General features: G+C 34.6%; 1 protein-coding gene across 2 annotated transcripts in view; it reads right to left on the bottom strand.

Moving 5' to 3' along the window:
- The window catches only part of NR1H4 (nuclear receptor subfamily 1 group H member 4), an 856,459-nt gene that overhangs the window by 653,337 nt on the left and 183,962 nt on the right, over positions 1–19,160 (bottom strand). The window lies entirely within an intron of this gene.

A 19,160-nucleotide genomic window follows, 5' to 3' on the forward strand; every position in this document is an offset into this window, starting at 1 on the left:
GTGTCTCTGTTATTTGTTTAGATAGGCAGAAAGGGTAGGTAGAAAGATGGAAAGAAAGCTTCGTACAGTTTGATTAGATAGCTGGGCAGCTTTAACAGGCTGTTAACATTTATTTTTCTAGCTACTGCATTTTCATGGGACATAATTGTAAGTACTGATGTAAAATGTAAATCTGACCAAAAATATATTGAACAATTTGTTAAACATATTGCATTTGTATTAGATATACTGCAAGAAAAACGTGTATGTGTGTGTTTTTGTGCAAGAGTGTGTGTGTGTGTGTGTGTGTGTGTGTGTGTGTGTGTGTGTGTGTGTGTTTGTGTATGTGTGTGCGTGTGCGTTTTAATGAGGACAGTGAAAGTTCTATAAACAGTTTAACTTTGATTACACTCCATGTTTACTCTTCTGTAAATCTTGCACAAGCAAGGACAGCAAACTATCATATCATATCAAGTACTAAAACAAGACAATAAAAACAATGCAGCACACATGCCATTATATAATAGGCAAAATTCATTAACAGTTATTCAATAAATTTACCCATTTCTGGATTTTTCATTGAATTTTTTATGCTTCGTTATTTTTACTTTCTCTTGTAAATGTAAAAAAAATGTGCATGCATCTTGACAATTTTTATGCCCTAAGAGAAAACTACAGTAACTCTTATTTTATTTTAATTATAAGTTAATGGAATATAACACTGGCTTCTTATATTTCAGCAGTCTTCTCGATTTACTTGTTTTACACTCACTAAACAGTAAAGTTACATTTAGAAAGCATAAAAAGACAGCCTTTTTATTTTTTCATTTTGGTGCTTTACCACTAATTAATGCCATGAAGTGGCAGACTTGTTTCTTACTGGACAATACCTGCAGATTAACACCCATTTGGAGAAGGTTTTTTTTCTCCAATAGGGTTATGACATACATTTCATCCATTCTCTATTATACTTTATTATCCATTTTTCCTGGAAAAAAACTGAGAATATATTCTGGTTTCACCAAAGGCCTTGCAGCCTGCCTAAACCTTAACTAGAAAGTGAAACAACACTTTGAAATGTTAACTTAGTGTCTGATAACTGACAAATGCTAAGGAAAATAAGTACAATTTGGAATATATGCTACTGAGCTACCTATTTCCCAGTAATAAAAAGACAGTTTACAAGTGGAAGTTCATAGCATAGGAGTGGCTTACAGTTTCTTGGACATTAATTGTTAAACCTACCTAGTATACTTTATATATATATATATATATATATATATATATATATATATATATATATATATATATATATATATTGCACAGTTCTGAGAAATGCTTCTAATTAGTCTCTTCAGTCTGCTTTGAACCTCTCTCTACCGTTACATCTGCTGTGTGTGCTTTGTATCTTTATTAGTTATTCACCAATGCATTCTGCTTTAGCTCTTCAGAAACTGCTTATCTTTTAAGTCTGCAAGCACTAAATAAAATTACAAAGTCACTTAAAATGTTTGGATTCCATTTTCAAAGTTATATCATTTTGAAAAAATATAGTTATTACTAAAATATTTTTAAAATAAAAACAAGCGATGTGTTTTGAAGATGTTATACAGTCATCCTAGTAATCTGCAATAGCATGTTTGTTGATTTAAGCTGAGCCAATTGGACATGTGCTCTATGAAGAATCTAATGAATAACAAAAGCACTGACAGTAAATCACCTGCAAAATGGCAATAAGACATATTTTTCAAATGATAGCAAACAGGATATAGCTGCAATCCACGGCACACTCTTCCCCTCACTGCAGAAATAAAAGCACAATAAAGCAGACTGAAATGCTGTTGACAAAACCAGTCAATATTGATGCCTAGCAACAGAGAAATGGTGCACATCCATAACAGAAAAATAATTCAGAATTTGCAAATGTGTGACATGCAGGAAGTCATTGCCAGTAAAGATAGCCACCAGGAGACTTGCACTACCTGTCATTATGGTTTAAAACCTTATGGGTTATAAGAGCAATGGCTTGTAAAATTCTTTGTTAAGCCACTGCCATCATGAACAAACATCTTCTTTTGGGGAGAAAACAAAAAGAAGTGTCCTCTTTGTGGGAAAACCTTGTTGTTTGCAGTGCAGAATTATGAGCCATATCTATATATCTATCTGTCTATCTATGTGTCTATCTACATGTGTGTGTCTTTATGTGTGTGTGCTTATTATTTGGCATATAGCTAAAATATTATTAAAAAAGAGTAGTGTCACCTTAAAGCTAATCCCTAATGGCATATCTAGGTTGCTGAGCATCACATGCCTGAATCATAAGGTGATAATGCTGAGGACTATTTCTGTAGTAAATCAGCGCCAGTGCAGTTCCGATGTGCATGGCAATAGTGATTTTTTTTTTTTTGTGAGATTACTTCCTTCTTCATGTGTGATGAACAATAGATTAAGTTCAGGTGATGTGGGCAGGCCTCTCCCCAGTCCTGGTGGTGGTGGTGGTGGTGGTGGTGGGGGTGCTCTTAAAAAACAAAAAAAATAAAAAAATAAAAAAAAAAAACTTGCTTTTTGACTTTCAAAATTCAATGAATTGTGTTTGGTATACAGTTCTGTTATGTTTTTGTATTTAAATGCTTAATAATGAAAACTAAAGCTACACTATTTGGGATCCATGGTTTCTGTTCAGCCGTCATATTACTAACTGGGAATCTGTGACATAAAAGTGCTGAACAGAGAAAGCTGATTAAGGCATGGAAATGGTGTGGCATGACGCTCTTCATGTACATGGTGGAAGACTCTTTCTGATGAGCTCCATGCTTGCATTTACAGGTGGGCATATATATTGTCCTCTACAAGAAAATGACTTGAGAATGCTCTGCAGTGAGCTTACAGTGGAAGTAATAGATGCATAGAAATGTTATACATGATGTCCTTTATAGCATCACCCTAATAGTGGATGAAGTTCGAGTTCTCAAGCGTCATTTGCCTAAAGTTCAAGATGCCGAGGATTGGAGCTTCACCACTGAAAATCACTTTTGATGAGTTGTTCCAGTAGTGATGCCCTTTGTGGGGTAAATTTACCCCTTCTTTGAGATGGTGAGATCATGGAGTTGATATAAATAAGTTTGGCATATGTTTGGGGGTTGGCTTCCATATCATGGGGTTCAGCAGGGTTTGTCCCTTGCAAAAACTCATATAAAATGTGTTTTTTAACCTTTTTTCGAGGAATGGAATTTGCAGTTTTCAGTCCTTGGGAGGGGGTTACACTTCAACCACACATGTTGGAAGCCTTTTAAACCTTTGGAACTGACAATGAAAATGGTAGTCAGAGCTTCTTTACTTAGACATGTGCCGCAGTGATGACTAGGGTTTGGACTTGGAGAGGTGTGGCATGTGTAAATAGAATCCCCATAGTTCATATATTACTGTTTCCTGTATCTCACATCCCATTGGCACTGACACTGACTAAAATACTGCTGCAATGAGGATCAAAATTTAGTACTGCCATCTGTCTAAATATCTCATGGCTCTCTTCGCACTTACATTACTGGTTATTTCCTTGATGACATTAAAACATTCCTGTTATTGTGTAATGGCTCTTTGTATCACTGTCTCAGAAGAGAAATTATGAGATACTATTGCAAACAATTCTAAACTGACATCATAATGCTTGCAATTACAAATTACTGTGCCTCTGCCACACTTCCATAGGTAAAACACATCGGGATAAAAATCAATGGCCAAGATGAGCCTCTCACTCTCTTTACTCCAAGAGTTTTAAGCCTGCTCAGGCAGATATGGCCAATTTAACTGCAGGCAGCCATCAGCAAGTTCTTTTTTTTTACATTTATATTTTAACCAGGTAAATTCACTAGATATGGACAACTTGACAAGTAACATCTAGTTAACTATCTTGCTGCGAGTAATAGTGTGTGCATATAGAGCCTGAGGAAACCAAACCCAGGACTACAGAATGACACAAGCCTTACCCCTCTAAGTTATAATGGCAGACTACAATATCAAGAGTTACATTCATAAAGTCTAGGATGCATATCTCGACCATTATTTTAGCTAACGTCAGCATGCTGGCAATTATACGCCCAGTGGAACACAAACACAGTTGTGTACTTTGCACAGATGCATAGATATATCATTTTTATATATTTATTTTAACTCTGAGGTTGCACACTCATATAGAAAAAGTAAATGCCATTGAAACATTACATGATCTCACATATTGTCAAATTAATGAAACTACATAGACAAAATATTGATGTTCATGTACTCAGAGCTCTGAAAGCCACTCTAGTGTTAACATACTCATTTGATAATGTCACACAGAGCAGATTACCAGTAGCTATTGTGAAAATGTCTTTATGCATGGATCAATAGCTTGAAAAATATTCTGTAGGTCAAAGGAGTGGCACTTGCCTCTAAAAACATGACAATTTATAGAAAAAATACACAAAAATGCATTGTGTTCTATAGAAAAAGTCAAGAACCTTCTCTGCCAAGCAATCCAAAGGCTCATTAACTTACATCAGTAGTCCAGCAATTGAGTAAAGTCATTTTCTGGTAGAAAAAATATGAACTAAACTCCATAGTTGCAAGTTAAATATATCAAAATTCAAGTAACAGTGAGGCAACTACTTTCATGCTTAGTTTTGAAGTATAGAGTCATATTGCATGTGTTCAACATAAACCTGAGCTTCCCTTAGTATACTATAGTTGTAAAAAAGAATTATCTGGGTAAACAAAGGCCCCATCTGCCTGAGTTGTTGGTTGTTTCAGGCTGTAGTAAAAGATTCCACAGCATGTGTCAAAAAAGTAGGGCACATTAATTTACAACATTATCAGTTAAGTTGCACTACGCTAATGCCTTCATTTTCAGGAAGACCCAAGGTGGTATTTATACTACTAGGAGATATTTGGTTATGGCATTAGGAAACTTCCCATACTCATCTTTGTTGCAAGAGGGACCCATTTGGAGGAGCATGTCTTGCTTCTATTCCAGGTGCAGAGGCAGCTTGCAGAAACAGGGTGGCAGATGATGAGAGGAAAGAGAAGGAGATGATAGAGTAGTGAGAGAAATGGAGGAGAAAGCAATTACTGAGACCAGAGAATATGTGCAGGATTCTGAGGAAATGTTTCAAAGAAACCTGTTTAATGGAGAAGAGTCAGCAAATAATGGATGTATAATTACAACCCTCCAGTCAGAAGGGTTGTGGGATGATTTTCTTAAAGAAATGGTGGCTTATAGCTAGAAAATTAAGGAGATGTTTTCTGGGTGAAAATTAATGAGAAAATACAAAAGTAGGCTGCAGAGACAATCCCGGAGAACAGTGGTAAGATGGAAAAGAAAATATATGCATAGAAAGCAGAAGAAAGTAAAAATAGATTAGCCAAAAAGAAGGCAGAAGAAAATGAAAAATGGAAGTACACGATAAGGATTCAAAGCAAAGAAGATGAAGGAATGGACAGGTATGAAGTATTAGACAATTTAATAGCTCCTTTGGGTGTAAAAGCACATATGGTAAGAACATTTATTCTTATTAACAAAGACAGATTTTATGACATTATATATGAGACTGTTTTTTTCAAGGGAAATGTTTCTTGGAGAATATGAAAAAAATAAAAAGTGAACCCATGAAATCTTTATGTGATAAAAGCATTTAATAGGGGAACAAAAAATCATGTATAATTTTGAATAGAGGTAGAAACAGACTTTGAAAGTGCATTTAAAATCTTTATGCAAAGAAGTATTGGACTTTGCCAAAGTTTATGAAAAATGGGTTTATGGACTGATGACTGACATTGTGATATTATGTTAAAAATAGAAAGTGAATATATATATATATATATATATATATATATATACATATACCAAGCATGATAAATGTGGAGGAGAAGAGGAGTGTGGTAAAACATTGAGGACAACCCAGAATATGTTTTTTTTGTGTGTGTGAAAAAGAAGGACATTTGACAAATGACTGCGACAAAAACATGTTATATTTGTGAGGAAATAGGACATTATGTAAACAATGTGAAATGAAATATTTTAAATGTAATGAAACTGGAAATTTATGGATGGATTGCAAAAATGAAAATAAGAGTAAGGAAAAAAGAAGGAGAAAAAAAACACAGTAAAGAAATTTTAGAAGTAGAAATAGAAGAAAAATTATATAAGAAATAATAAAAAGGATATAGAATGTTCTGAAATAAGTGATGAAGAATATATAAATTGGGTGGTAAAAGAAAAATAAGAATTATATTGGTAAAATGGTAAAAGATTGAAAAAGAAAATTTAAATGTATACATACAAAAAAGAAAGAAAGAAAAGAAATGGCTGGAAAAGAATATATACAGCTAATCATAGGGGGTTGGTACAATGGTTAATGTGTTTGACTCACAGACATAAGGCACAGTGTTTGATTTTCACCTTTGTGAAGAAAATTGGATAGGCTTTGAATGGCCTACAAGAAAGCTAGCCTAGTAATTAGCTATAAACTTATGGAACCATGAACGGAAGGGAAAATGAAAATTTTAGAGTGATTTCTATAAATGTGAATAGTATTCAGAATATTGTAAGAAGAATAAGAATTTTGCAATGGTGTAATGCATGTGATGTAGATGTAATTATATTAGAACACACGAGATTTTTAACAAATGAAGAAAGATTACAAACAGAGAAACTATGGAGAGGAAAGATAATCTGGAAATTGGGAAATGAGAGATGTTCTGGAATAGCTGTATTCTGTAGAAATGCAATAAAGATATTACATATAACTTTAGCAAAAACAGGAAGATTAGCAATTGTAGATTTAAAATAGAACATGTAAATGTAATTATAACATTATATGCTTATTCTAATTATAAATAAAAGGAAAGCTTATTTCATCAAATTTTAGACTATGTAGTGATAAATATAAATACTATGATAGCAGTAGTCTTTGTGATTTAAGAGGCAAGTGTAAAAGGAAAGGAAATTATATAAATAAATTGTTTAGTAAAAACTTTAGGACAAAAATTCATGGTCTTACAAAAAGAGTATATATATATATATATATATATATATATAGAGAGAGAGAGAGAGAGAGAACTACAATAGATTATTTTATAGTATCAGAAAGTTTAGTTATAGGAAAAGGGGAGATAGTTGAAACAGGATTTTCTGTTTTCTTGCAATATGACTAGAGATAGAGGAAAACATGGAGCATATAAAAATAGGGAAAGGAATAAAAAGGAAATATGAAAAAGCATGGAATGAAGAAGGAAAGAGATTAATAATACAGTTATGCAAAGATCATATTACTATGAGAACATAAATATTTATGCAAATGGTGGATGTTAGTTAAGGAAAATATAAAACATGTTTTTATAGTGGCAATATGATGCAAGAAAAGTCTTCTTCTTCTTCTCTCAACTGCTTCCATTAGGGGTTGCCACAGCAGATTAACTGTTTCCATTTATTCCTGTCCTCAGCATCTTGCTCTGTCACACCAACCACCTGCATGTCCTCTCTCATCACATCCATAAACCTTATCTTAGGCCTTCCCCTTTTCCTTTTACCTGGCAGCTTCATCCTTAGCATCTTTTTACCAATATACTCTGCATTCCTCCTCAGCACATGTCCAAACCAACTTAATCTTGCCTCTCTGGCTTTGTCTCCAAGCCTTCCAACCTTGGCTGACCCTCTAATATACTTATTCCTAATCCTGTCCATCCTTGTCACACCCAGTGCAAATCTTAACATCTTCAACTCTGCCACATCAAGCTCTGATTTCTGCCTTTTTGTCAATGCCACTGTCTCCAACCCATATAACATAGCTGGTCTCACTACCCTCTTGTAGACCTTCCCTTTTACTCTTACTGGTACTCGTCTGTCACAAATCACTCCTAACACTCTTCTCCACCCACTCCATCCTGCCTGTACTCTCTTCTTCACCTCTCTTCCACACTCAGCATTACTCTGAACTGTTGATCCCAAGTACTTAAACTCATCCACCTTCACCACCTCTACTCCCTGCATCCTCACCATTCCTCTATCCTCCCTCTCATTCACACACATATATTCTGTCTTAGTCCTGCTGACCTTCATTCCTCTTCTCTCTAGAGCATATCTCCACCTTTCCAGGGTCTCCACCACCTGTTCCCTACTCTCACTACAGATCACAATGTTGTCTGCAAAATTCATAATCCACTGGGACTCCTGTCTGATCTTGTCTGTCAACCTGTCCATCACCATTACAAATAAGAAAGGGCTCAGAGCTGATTCTTGAGGTAATCCCACCTCCACCTTAAATGCATCCATCACTCCCACCGCAGACCTCACCACTGTCACACTACCCTCGTACATATCCTGTACCACTCTTACATACTTTTCTGACACTCCCGACTTCCTTATACAATACCACAACTCCTCTCTAGGCACCCTGTCATATGCTTTCTCTAAATCCACAAAGACACAATGCAACTCCTTCTGATCTTCTCTGTAATTCTCCATCAACACTCTCAGAGCAAACATTGCATCTCTAGTGCTCTTTCCTGGCATGAAACCATACTGCTGATCACTAATCATCACCACCCTTCTTAACCTAGCTTTCACTACTCTTTCCCATGATATGACGCAAGAAAAGTAGAGAAAGAAAAATATAAAAGAACATGTAATGATGCATTGGAAGGTTTGAAACATAATGATAGAAAACACTTTGACAAAAAAAAAGAATTATATGAAAGAAATCAAGAAAAATACAAGAATCGTTATATAAGCACTAAATATTTTTACAAGGAAAAGGAGAAGTATTGAGTTACTTAAGCAGATTAGTAAAGGAAGACAGTAGTTTAAGGAGAGAAATAACGAATGTACAAGGAGAAATAGAAAAAACTGAGGAAAAGATTCTGAATAGTGCAGTACAATAAAAATATTTTTTTAAAGATTTTGAATGAATGGTTAAATGAAGGTTTTATGTATAAAGAATTATGTAGTGGAATACTTAAATTTATATGGAAGAAAGAAGATTTAAGACAATTAAAAACTGGAGACAGATATTATTGAATAATAATGATTATTACATCATTCTGAAAGTAAAACAAGAGATTTGAAACTAAAATTAAATTATTATATTCAATAGTATATCAGGTATAAAGCGGAATGGTTGTCAAGAATTATTAATGATAGAGAAACTGTGGATGATATTATGAATAGAAAAGAAGAAGCAAAAATCAAGATAGGATACCTTAATAAGGCATCTGATAGAACTGGACATGAAATCTTATGGGTAATCATAAAATAATATAAGCGAGAGAGTTAGGAAATTATGTATGTCAGCGTACAGTAATAATAAAGTAAAATGCTTATAAATGGCTGATTAAGCCAAGAGAAACATAGGAAGAGTGGTATAAGACAGAGATGTCCAATGAGTTGTTTATTCGTTGCATTAGTTATGAATGCATCAGTATGCAAATTAAATTATAAAATGAAGGAGGCAAGGTACATAACACTTAAAGGGTTAAAAATTCCATTTCTGTTAATATATGCAGATGACATTATAATAATTGAAACAAAAACAACATTTGGATAAAAGATGTAATAAACTGCACAGAAGAGTGTCTAGAGATGATAGGGAGAGCTTTAAATAAATAGACAAGTAAAGGTTTAGGTGATATATTAAAGACTGGGAGCAGATAGTGTTTTTATTTATATGGAGTTCTTGATTAAACCCATTAAAAAGAGGAGTTTTGTATGCAAATAAAGAAGAATTAGGTTTAGGGTTAATTAACAAAGTGGTATATGTTGCTTCATTAAATTTATACAAAATGTTAACATGGATAAATCTAAAAGGTGAGAGATTATTAGTAAATTGTGTAAGTTAATTTGGGGTATTTAAAAAGAATAAAAGAGAAAAGGAGTGCACAGATGAAGAAATAAAATGTTACCAAGAAAAAATATTTTTGTACAAAATAAAAATTGTGTAAAATAAATATTGTTGGTATATTAAAAGATAAACAATATGGTATAAGAATGTAAATATAAAACATTACTATGTAAAATAATGGAAAAATTAAAACTGATGAAAAAATGTAAGTTATAAAAATAAGAAGCAAATGGTATACCCAGAAAGTAGACTGTCAATATTTTTATGGAGATTGATAGATAAATTGCCAGTAAAAGGAAATATGACATATTAGAAGGAAAGTGATAGACTATGTTTACATGATTGAAAAGAAGAAGAAAGCACCAAACATGTATTTTTGAAATGTAAAATAGTAAAAAAGTTATGGGGGAAAAACTATGTAAAGAAGATGTTTTGAAGATATAAAATAAGTGGATAAACATGAATATGATTAAATATAGATGGTATAAGGATAAAAGTGAAGAATATGTTAAAAAATAAAAAGTTGTTTTATGTTATATGGGTTATATGGAATGAAAGAATAAATGAAATTATGTTTAATGGTAAATTAATTTTAGCAGAAATATTAAGTAAAATTAGATGATGGTTATAGAAATAGGAGTGGGGGTCTAATACAGATGAAAATTTAGTATGCTTGTATAAACAGATGTGTATATCTATATATGTGTACATTTGTATATATTTATAAATATGTAAATAATTTGTAAATAAGAGTTATTTTTGTATATAAATAAAGGACCCTACTCTTTGCAGTAATAGCAATGGGATCTTTAACATCTACCTGAGCTATCACCAACTCAAGCAAAAAGGACCATACTTTAACATCTCATTCAAAAGACAACATAGAATGGAGCCCCCCCCCCCCCTTTATGTTATACTGCAGTGTTAGCAATCCATCTACAGGATATGGGAATAGAACCACAGCATTCTGCACCAAAGCTGAGTGTGTTTCATGTTGCGCCACTGACATTGTATAATGGAAATGGACTATTCCACCACCCTTTTGCAACCATCATCTTCTTAATATACCTAATATTAAAGAATAGTCTACAATCTTATTTTATAATAGTTTCTCCTGTCTAGATAACCACATAATCCACAAAGTGCTATCAACCAAGATAGCGTAATCATTTGTGCCTATGATCTTATAGTGCTCATAACATTTGTACAAAATCATATTTATAGTTAAAGACTATACTATTTTCACATTATACATCATTAGCACTTAAAAAAAACTCTATCACAATAAAGCAAAGTGTGCTCAGTTTTTTTCTTTAATTTGTCACAAGTGATATAATCTTCATTCTTTTATTTTGCATTTCATCTGTCTTTTTACTGGCAGTTTATCATAAACAACAATAGAAAATATAGAATTGCCACCACATGTTTGAATCTTTCCTTTCTTTCATGGATTTTATTTAGAAGCTTATCTATACTAATAACTATCAATTATACATTCATACAACAATTTCTACTATGAATGTTAGTTGGTAACTCCAATGTCCAATCCCTCATTTTTGTCACATACTCATTAATAATGTGATTTAACTTTTTTCTTTTTCACTACTCATATTTTGCAAACATCTTTATACTTTCCCCAAAGTAATTATTATATATTTAAAAAAAAAAACTCTATCACAATAAAGCAAAGTGTGCTCAGTTGTTTCTTTAATTTGGCACAAGTGATATAATCTTCATTATTTTATTTTGCATTGCATCTGTCTTTTTACTGGCAGTTTATCATAAACAACAATAGATAATACAGAATCACCACCACGTGTTTGAATTGTTCCTTTCTTTCATGGATTTTGTTTAGAAGTTTATCTATTTTTTAACCATGGTTTATCATACTAATAACTATCAATTATACATTTATACAACAATTTCTAGTATGAATGTTAGTTGGTAACTCCATCATCCAATACCTCATTTTTGTCACATACTCATTAATAATGTGATTTAACTTTTTTCTTTTTCACTACTCATATTTTGCAAACATCTTTATAGTTTCCTCAAAGTAATTATTATATCACATCTTTTTTACTCGTCTTTAATACAAATGCAATAAATCCAAATAAACCACTGAGTTAACCATTCCTACAATATCTTTTTATTTTACAACAAATTATTTTACTTATAACTGGATTTAGTCTAAAGCCATTCAAAAACTGAAAGGAAATTTTCACTTTTTCTTCTTTATCTTTAGGGAAACAGTAAACCTTTCCTGTATAGCCCTGTTTTCCTAATAATAATGGGGTGTAACACATAAATCTGTTTTTAAAAGAGTTCTTTAAAACAACTTGATTTCTATAAACATTGATGTATCTTTTGTAAGATTTCATCCCATTGTATCATGAACATTTTTATCACCAAAATTCACTCCTAATATTTTTATGTTATTCATATTGAAATATATCATATATTTACGAATATATCATATATATATTTGTGTATTTTAAAAATGTAAGCCTATATCAGGGAAATGTAATTCAATTTTCAACTCATTTCTTTCAGTACCATTTCTATCCAAACTTGTGATTTAATGAAAATTCATTCAGGTTATCTGCATTAGGCAAAACTACTGGTAATTTTATCTCAGCTAATATTCCCAACTTTCAGTCAGGCAAATTGTATTACATTCCTCAATTATTTCATTCATTATTAAAATAAATAAAATAAATAAATAAAAATACTAATATACTCCACAATTCCTCATATTGTATTCTATTAAATGATTTATTCACATCTCCTACCATTAATTTTCCACCTTTTTATTTATAATACCATTAATCACATCTCTTAATATCGATAACAATTTTCTTAAGTATTTTATAATCTGCATTATTTAATACTATTGGTCTCCAATTCCTAATATCCTTTTTTCCTTTCTTTCATATACATTTTGTGGCCTCATGCATATATATTTTTATCTATCCATCCTTTTTTTCTAATCATTCATTTAATACTTCTACAAAATACTTTTTGCCAGTCTTTCATATTATAATACATATGACATGCCAATCTGGTGGTCCCCTGTCATAAACAAACTCTACAACAGATGGAAGAAACTGTTGCAACAGAGAGTAAAATCCCATGAGTGGAGGAGCTCCTTGGTCAGCCTCAGTAAGAAGCTGAGATCCCTTATAAGATGCTCCAAAGCTAACTACAAAAATAAAATTGCCACTAATTCTAAGGGCAACCACAAAGCATTCTATAGCTATATCAAGAATCTCAGAGACAACATCCAGATCTGCTCTGACATACCACACAACGGCATGAAAATTACAGAACCAGCTGATATTGCCAACATCCTGGCAGATAGGTTCAGTGCTAACTTTACCCCCCTCTCATCCCCTAAAAGGCCCACATTTATACAGGAGGAATGCAGAGTCCCTGTAATCACACCTTTGCAGGTAAAAATTGTACTCTCTAAAACCAAAAACACAGCATCCATGGGACCGGACAACATCGCAGGCTGCATTTTACATTAACTTCAGAATGAACTGGGCTCCCCTACCTAAGCAGCATGTTCAATCATAGTCTCACATCAGGCTTTGTGTCCATGGAATGATGCACAGCAACAGTTATCCCACTCCACAAAAGGGAGCCACCACTGATCCTGGGAGCTATCACCTTGTTAGCCTGACGAGCCTGGTCTGCAAGGCCATGGAATGTATCATCATGGAACTCATAAACAAAGACATTGGTAACTGCCAAACTCTGGACTCAACTGATTTCAGGTTTGTGAAAGGCAGATCATGCCTTCTGAACCTGATCGACTGTTTTGAGGCAGTCACCAAAGCCATAGATGAGGGTAGGGTGGTTCACACAGCCTATCTTGACCTTGCCAAGGCTTTTGACACCATCCCCCATTCTGGAATTATAGCTAAATTCACTAAACTAGGTATAAATCCCTATGTTACAAGATGGGTTGCCAACTGGCTCACTGACAGAACCCATACTGTAAAAGTTGTAGACTCCAAATCTAATTTCAAACCAGTGACAAATGGAGTACCACAGGGTTTAGTCCTGGGGCCTCTCCTGTTTGGTATCTACTTCTCTGAAGTACAGGCTAACACTGAAGGCCTCTGGCTGGTGAAGTTCACAGATGACTGCAAACTAGGTGCCATAGCTGAGTCCCCTAATGATGTGGACATCCTACAGAAGGGCCTCACTGAGACAGATGCCTGGTGTCAGAGCTATGGCCTCAAGCTCAATGCCAAAAACTGCATCATCATTCCCTTAGGTAAAAATTATGTACCCATGAACTACCACATAAATGGCAGTCTACTTAATGCCAAATGTGTGATAAAAGACCATGGGACCCAGGTGGACAGTAGTCACTCCTTTGATAATCACATCACCACAATAGTCAGGAAATCCTTCTATGTGGCACACCTTATCACAAAAGGGTTCTCATCCAGGAAAAAAAGAGGTCATTGTTCCCCTCTACTCGGCACTCATTAGACCCATTATAGAGTACAATGCCCCTTTTGGAATGTACCTCACAAGACATCTGCAGCAGCTGGAAAGGCCACAGAAGTACCTCACAAAGAGGATTACTGGCCTCAAACAGATGCCCTACACTGATTGTCTAAAAAAAACTCCAGCTTTACTCTGTAGCATATCTCCTACTCTGAGGAGATCTCTGCCTAGCATATAAAGCCATGTTAAACCCAGAGCTGTTGGACATGCTACACCTTAAGAAATCCCAATCCCTCTGAGCTACACGCTCTAGGGACCTAAACCTTGTCACCACAATAAACAGGACATGCTGGAGGGATAGATTCATGTCCCAGAGACTTCTTATAATCTGGAACAAGCTACCCATCTATGTCAAGCAAAGTTCTTCATTAGCACTCTTCAAGAAAAATCTTGATGAGTGGATGAGAAAAAGGAAATACACCCCTGGGGATCACTTCTTTGGCTCTGCTTGACAGGGGCACAGGAAATTAGCTTTCTTGGGAGGCATAAGCCAGGGAACCTTGTTGGCTAGGCTTACTTAGACTCTTAGGCCGATAGCCTAGTACCTATTTATGAACCTATGAACCTATGAACTTAATTCCATCTATTCCTGTAGCTTTATCCATATCCAAATATTCTAAAATTTCATTAAGCTCTCCTATATTTATATATTTTTCTATAACCTCATTCTCTTCTTTACTTAATTTATTTACTTCCCATATTTACCTCTCTTTTATCTCCCTATTCTTAAGTGTGTTTTTACATAATGCTCTAGTACCTTAAATATTTTTTCTTGTATATTCACTCTTTCTCCTTAATTATTTTCCAATTCTCTTATTATCCTCTCATTTTCTCTCACTATTTTACTCAAATATGGAACCACTTTTTAGGTTTTCCCTTGTAGAAAGTACCTTTGCTTATATAACATTTTCTTAATCTTCTCTTAGTTTATTTCATATTTCTCCCTTTCATACTTTTTTTAAATACTTTTTTAATATCTCTCTAAATACTATCTGGCTTTAATAGCTTATATTTTTGCTTTTCTTTCCTTCTTTTCATCTCTTGACATTCTAGAAAGCATTTTTTTATATTTTACTTTAAAAATTAACCACAGATTAGTCCAGTTTTCATATTTCTAAATGATCTTCCCATAATTGATCAATTTCCTTTCTCTGTCCTTCATCTAAACCTTTCTTGATTAATATTTAATACCTTTACCTAGCGCCATATTTTCTGTGGGGGTAGAAATTATGTTGGATCATTACAAGACAATGTCCATGATAAATGAAGAGTATCCTTTACTGGTGTTTTGAAAGAATTTGGGTTAGAAATTTGTCTAACACTGAGGGTAGAATATTCCAAGCATTAACCACTGAGTAGCTGTAGAGGAGTTTAACAATGTTTTGTTTATGCACATAAACTTGTAGAAGATGTTGTTGGGTATTGCTGAGAGTGTGGTTGGAAGTATGAGGCTGGATGAGGATGGAAAGAGAGGGGCAGGTGGTGGGATCATGTGTGATATAATGGGCGATGAGAAGTTGGGGTAGGAGGACTTGATGTTGGAATTCCAGCCATTGCAGGGTTTTCAAGGCTAAGCAGTGGCGACATTGGTAGGGTTGGCTGGTGGCAAATCTTGCAATTTTGTTATAGGTGAGTTTGAGTTTAGATAGAAGATTAGCTTGGAGGTAGTTGAGGATAAGGGCAGCATAGAGTACGGTTGGGAGTAGAAAAGCTTGTGCAAGAGAGAGTCTAGGAGCATTGGTAAGGAATTTTTTATGCCTGCATAACATAATTTTTTGCTGAATATGGAGGTCAAACTTTAGATGGTCATCGGCAATAACTCCTAACAATTTAGTGTGAAATTCAACAGAAATTATCGTGTTATTTAGTGAGGAGACAGTAAAGGTAGTTCTAAGATGTTGGAGAGATTTTGGGAGAAATAATGGATCTTTGGTTTTCTTTGGGTTAAGCAGCTAATTAAGTACCTTCTAGATAATAACTTCCTAACCCCCACGCAGCATGGCTTCAGATCCCATCATAGTATATCTACTGCCTTACTGTCTTTTACTCAAACCATTGTCGAAGCTATGGACAAAAATTTACTGGTTTCTTGCCTCTTTTCTTTTATCTTTCTAAAGCATTCAATACTGTATCACACTCCATACTTCTCATTAAACTATCACAACTCAACTTATCTCCCTCTACTATTAAATGGTTCACTAGCTATCTCATTAATAGACAACAATCAGTAAGATGGTAGGCTACATGCTCCCTTTACTTACCAGTCCAAACTGAGGTGCCTCAAGGCACGATTCTTGGCCCTCTACTCTTTAATATTTTCACAAACCAACTGTATACTTCCTGAACAGCATCCATCCTAACACAATAATGACTCTACCCTTATTACCTGTTCAGACAGTTTCTCTAACCTCCTCTCTACTACTCAACATAGCTTCCTATCTGTAGAAAAATGGCTAACCAACAACCGATTCTGAATCCCCAAAAAACAAAGCTACTGCTCTTTTTTCCAAAAACTTTAACAAAAAAACAACTTTCACCATTTCTTCTATTGACAATACCATCATACAACCTGACCATATGACAAACTTCTTGGTGTTATTATCGATGACCAATTAAAATTTGATTCCTGTATTCAGCATTGTATCAGAAACACCAATGCCTACTCTACAGACATAAAAAAATACCTAGCCCCTGACTTTAGGCAGAAACTAGCTCAGGTCTTCCTCCTTTCATGTCTACTTTATGCTTCCCCCGTCTTTTTATATTAGCAATCTATCCTTCTGGCTAAACTCTGTCAATCACACTATAGTGTTGCAAGATTTACTAGGAACCATCCCTACAAATCTCATCACTGCAATGCACTAAAACAAATCCAGTAGCTTGACTTCCCCCAGCATCAGCTTTACTCCCAGCTGCAAATGACTCATACTCTACTCTTAAAACCCCTTTCCTGTCCTCCTCTATCCTCACCAATATCTCATTATACCCCTCCCAGAACTCTACAAAACTCTGACCAGCTCCTTCTGGGCACCTATAAACCAAACAAAAACATTGGTAATTTTTACAAATATAGTATTTCCCATGCATGGAACAAACTCCCCCTTAACATCCAAATAATTTCTAAAATAAATCTCTTTAAATCTGAACTTAAACATTTGCTCCTGAATGCCAACAACTGTCACTGCAATGATCCCACTTAAATCCCACCTTACGACCTTACTACCTCTCACACTTTTAACACCCACATATTGCAATAATGCAAGTTTCCTATCTCATTTGCATCTCTTTCTCTTTTTGTTGATAAAAAAATTCTAACTTTTGTACTGCATGTTATGCACATTATTGTAATGTTTATGTAAACTTCATTCTCAGGTCTTTTGTAAATTTCTAATGGTCTCATGTAAAACACATTATTGTAATGTTTGCATAAAACTTCATTGTCAGATGTTTTTCTTTTTTGTAACTTTGTAATAGCTGTCTGGACCTTTTCTCTTCAGGTCTCCACTGAAAACGGGCCACTGCCTCAGTTGGACTAACCCAGTTAACAAATAACAAATAAATAAATGAAATAAACAATTGGTTGGAGTTGAGTGCAGAGATTCTTAGGTGAGGGTGTGACGGTGAGTGATATTGTTAGAGGTGGAGATGATTGTTGAATTGTTGGTGTATTGTATGACAGAGGAGAGTGGACAGGAAGAGTATAGATCATTAGTAAAGATATTAAATAATAGGGGTCCAAGGATGGAGCCTCGGGGTACCCCAGTTTGGACTGGTAGGAAAGGTGAGAGGTTGGACTGCCACTTAACATCTTAGAGTCTATTAGAGAGATAGCTGGAAAACCAAGACAGAGCAGAGTTGGATAAAGCAAGCTTGAATAAAGCAGTTGGTGGGAGACAGTGTCGAAGGCTTTGGAGAGGTTGAGAAACAAACAGGAGATTAACTTGTCACAGGAAATTGCAATATAGTATTTGAAAGATATCAGAGCAGTAGCTGTACTATGCTTTGGGTGGAAACCATGCTGTGTAGGGGTAAGGAGATTTTCTTGCAAGAGGTAGTCAAGGAGCTGTTTATGAGTGCACCTTTCCAGAATTTTAGACAGAGGAGACAGAACAGCAATACACCTGTAGATAAAGGAGTCAGCTAAATTGCTACTTTTATGTAGGGGAATGACAAAGGATTTCTTCCAGATGCAAGGTACATTGTTTTCCTTGATTGACCTGTTGTTTAAGATGGAGATGGGGTAGGCAACAGTACTGGAAACAAGTTTTAGGAAATGAGGAGGTGGGTTATCAGCAGATGGACAGCATGTTTTCAGTTTGCTAAGAAGTGACTTGATATAAGCTGTGGGGATGAGAGAAAGAGATTGTGTGAGTGACTGGTGGGAGAGGGGTGGGTGATGGTACTGTTTTTAGTTGGGTTGTGAATAGAGTCAATGAAGAAGGTTTTAAGAAAGTTTGCAGTACTGATGGGAGAACTATTTGGGTAAGGATTAGGTGCTGAAGAGCTTCCAGGATGTAATAACTTATCTACTGATTGTCAGAATGTTTTTGGGTTGGAATGGAGATTGTTTAGTGGCTTATGAAAGTAGTTTTTTTTTTGTTAAGGGTGACCTTTTTTTGGTTGAGTTGCAGAGTTGTCTATAGTGTTGCAGGCTGGTATGGTTTTTAGATTTTTTTCCATTTTCTCTTTTATTCATAAGTTCATGGGTGGTTTGTGCAAACCAGAGGGCATAGTGAGTTTTAATTCTTATCTTCCTGATGGAGGGGTTGCATGTGTGGCTAAGAA

This window comes from Protopterus annectens, chromosome 11.part0 (assembly GCF_019279795.1).
Source record: "Protopterus annectens isolate FY-2018-M chromosome 11.part0, PAN1.0, whole genome shotgun sequence".
NCBI classification, from domain to species: Eukaryota; Metazoa; Chordata; order Ceratodontiformes; family Protopteridae; genus Protopterus; species Protopterus annectens.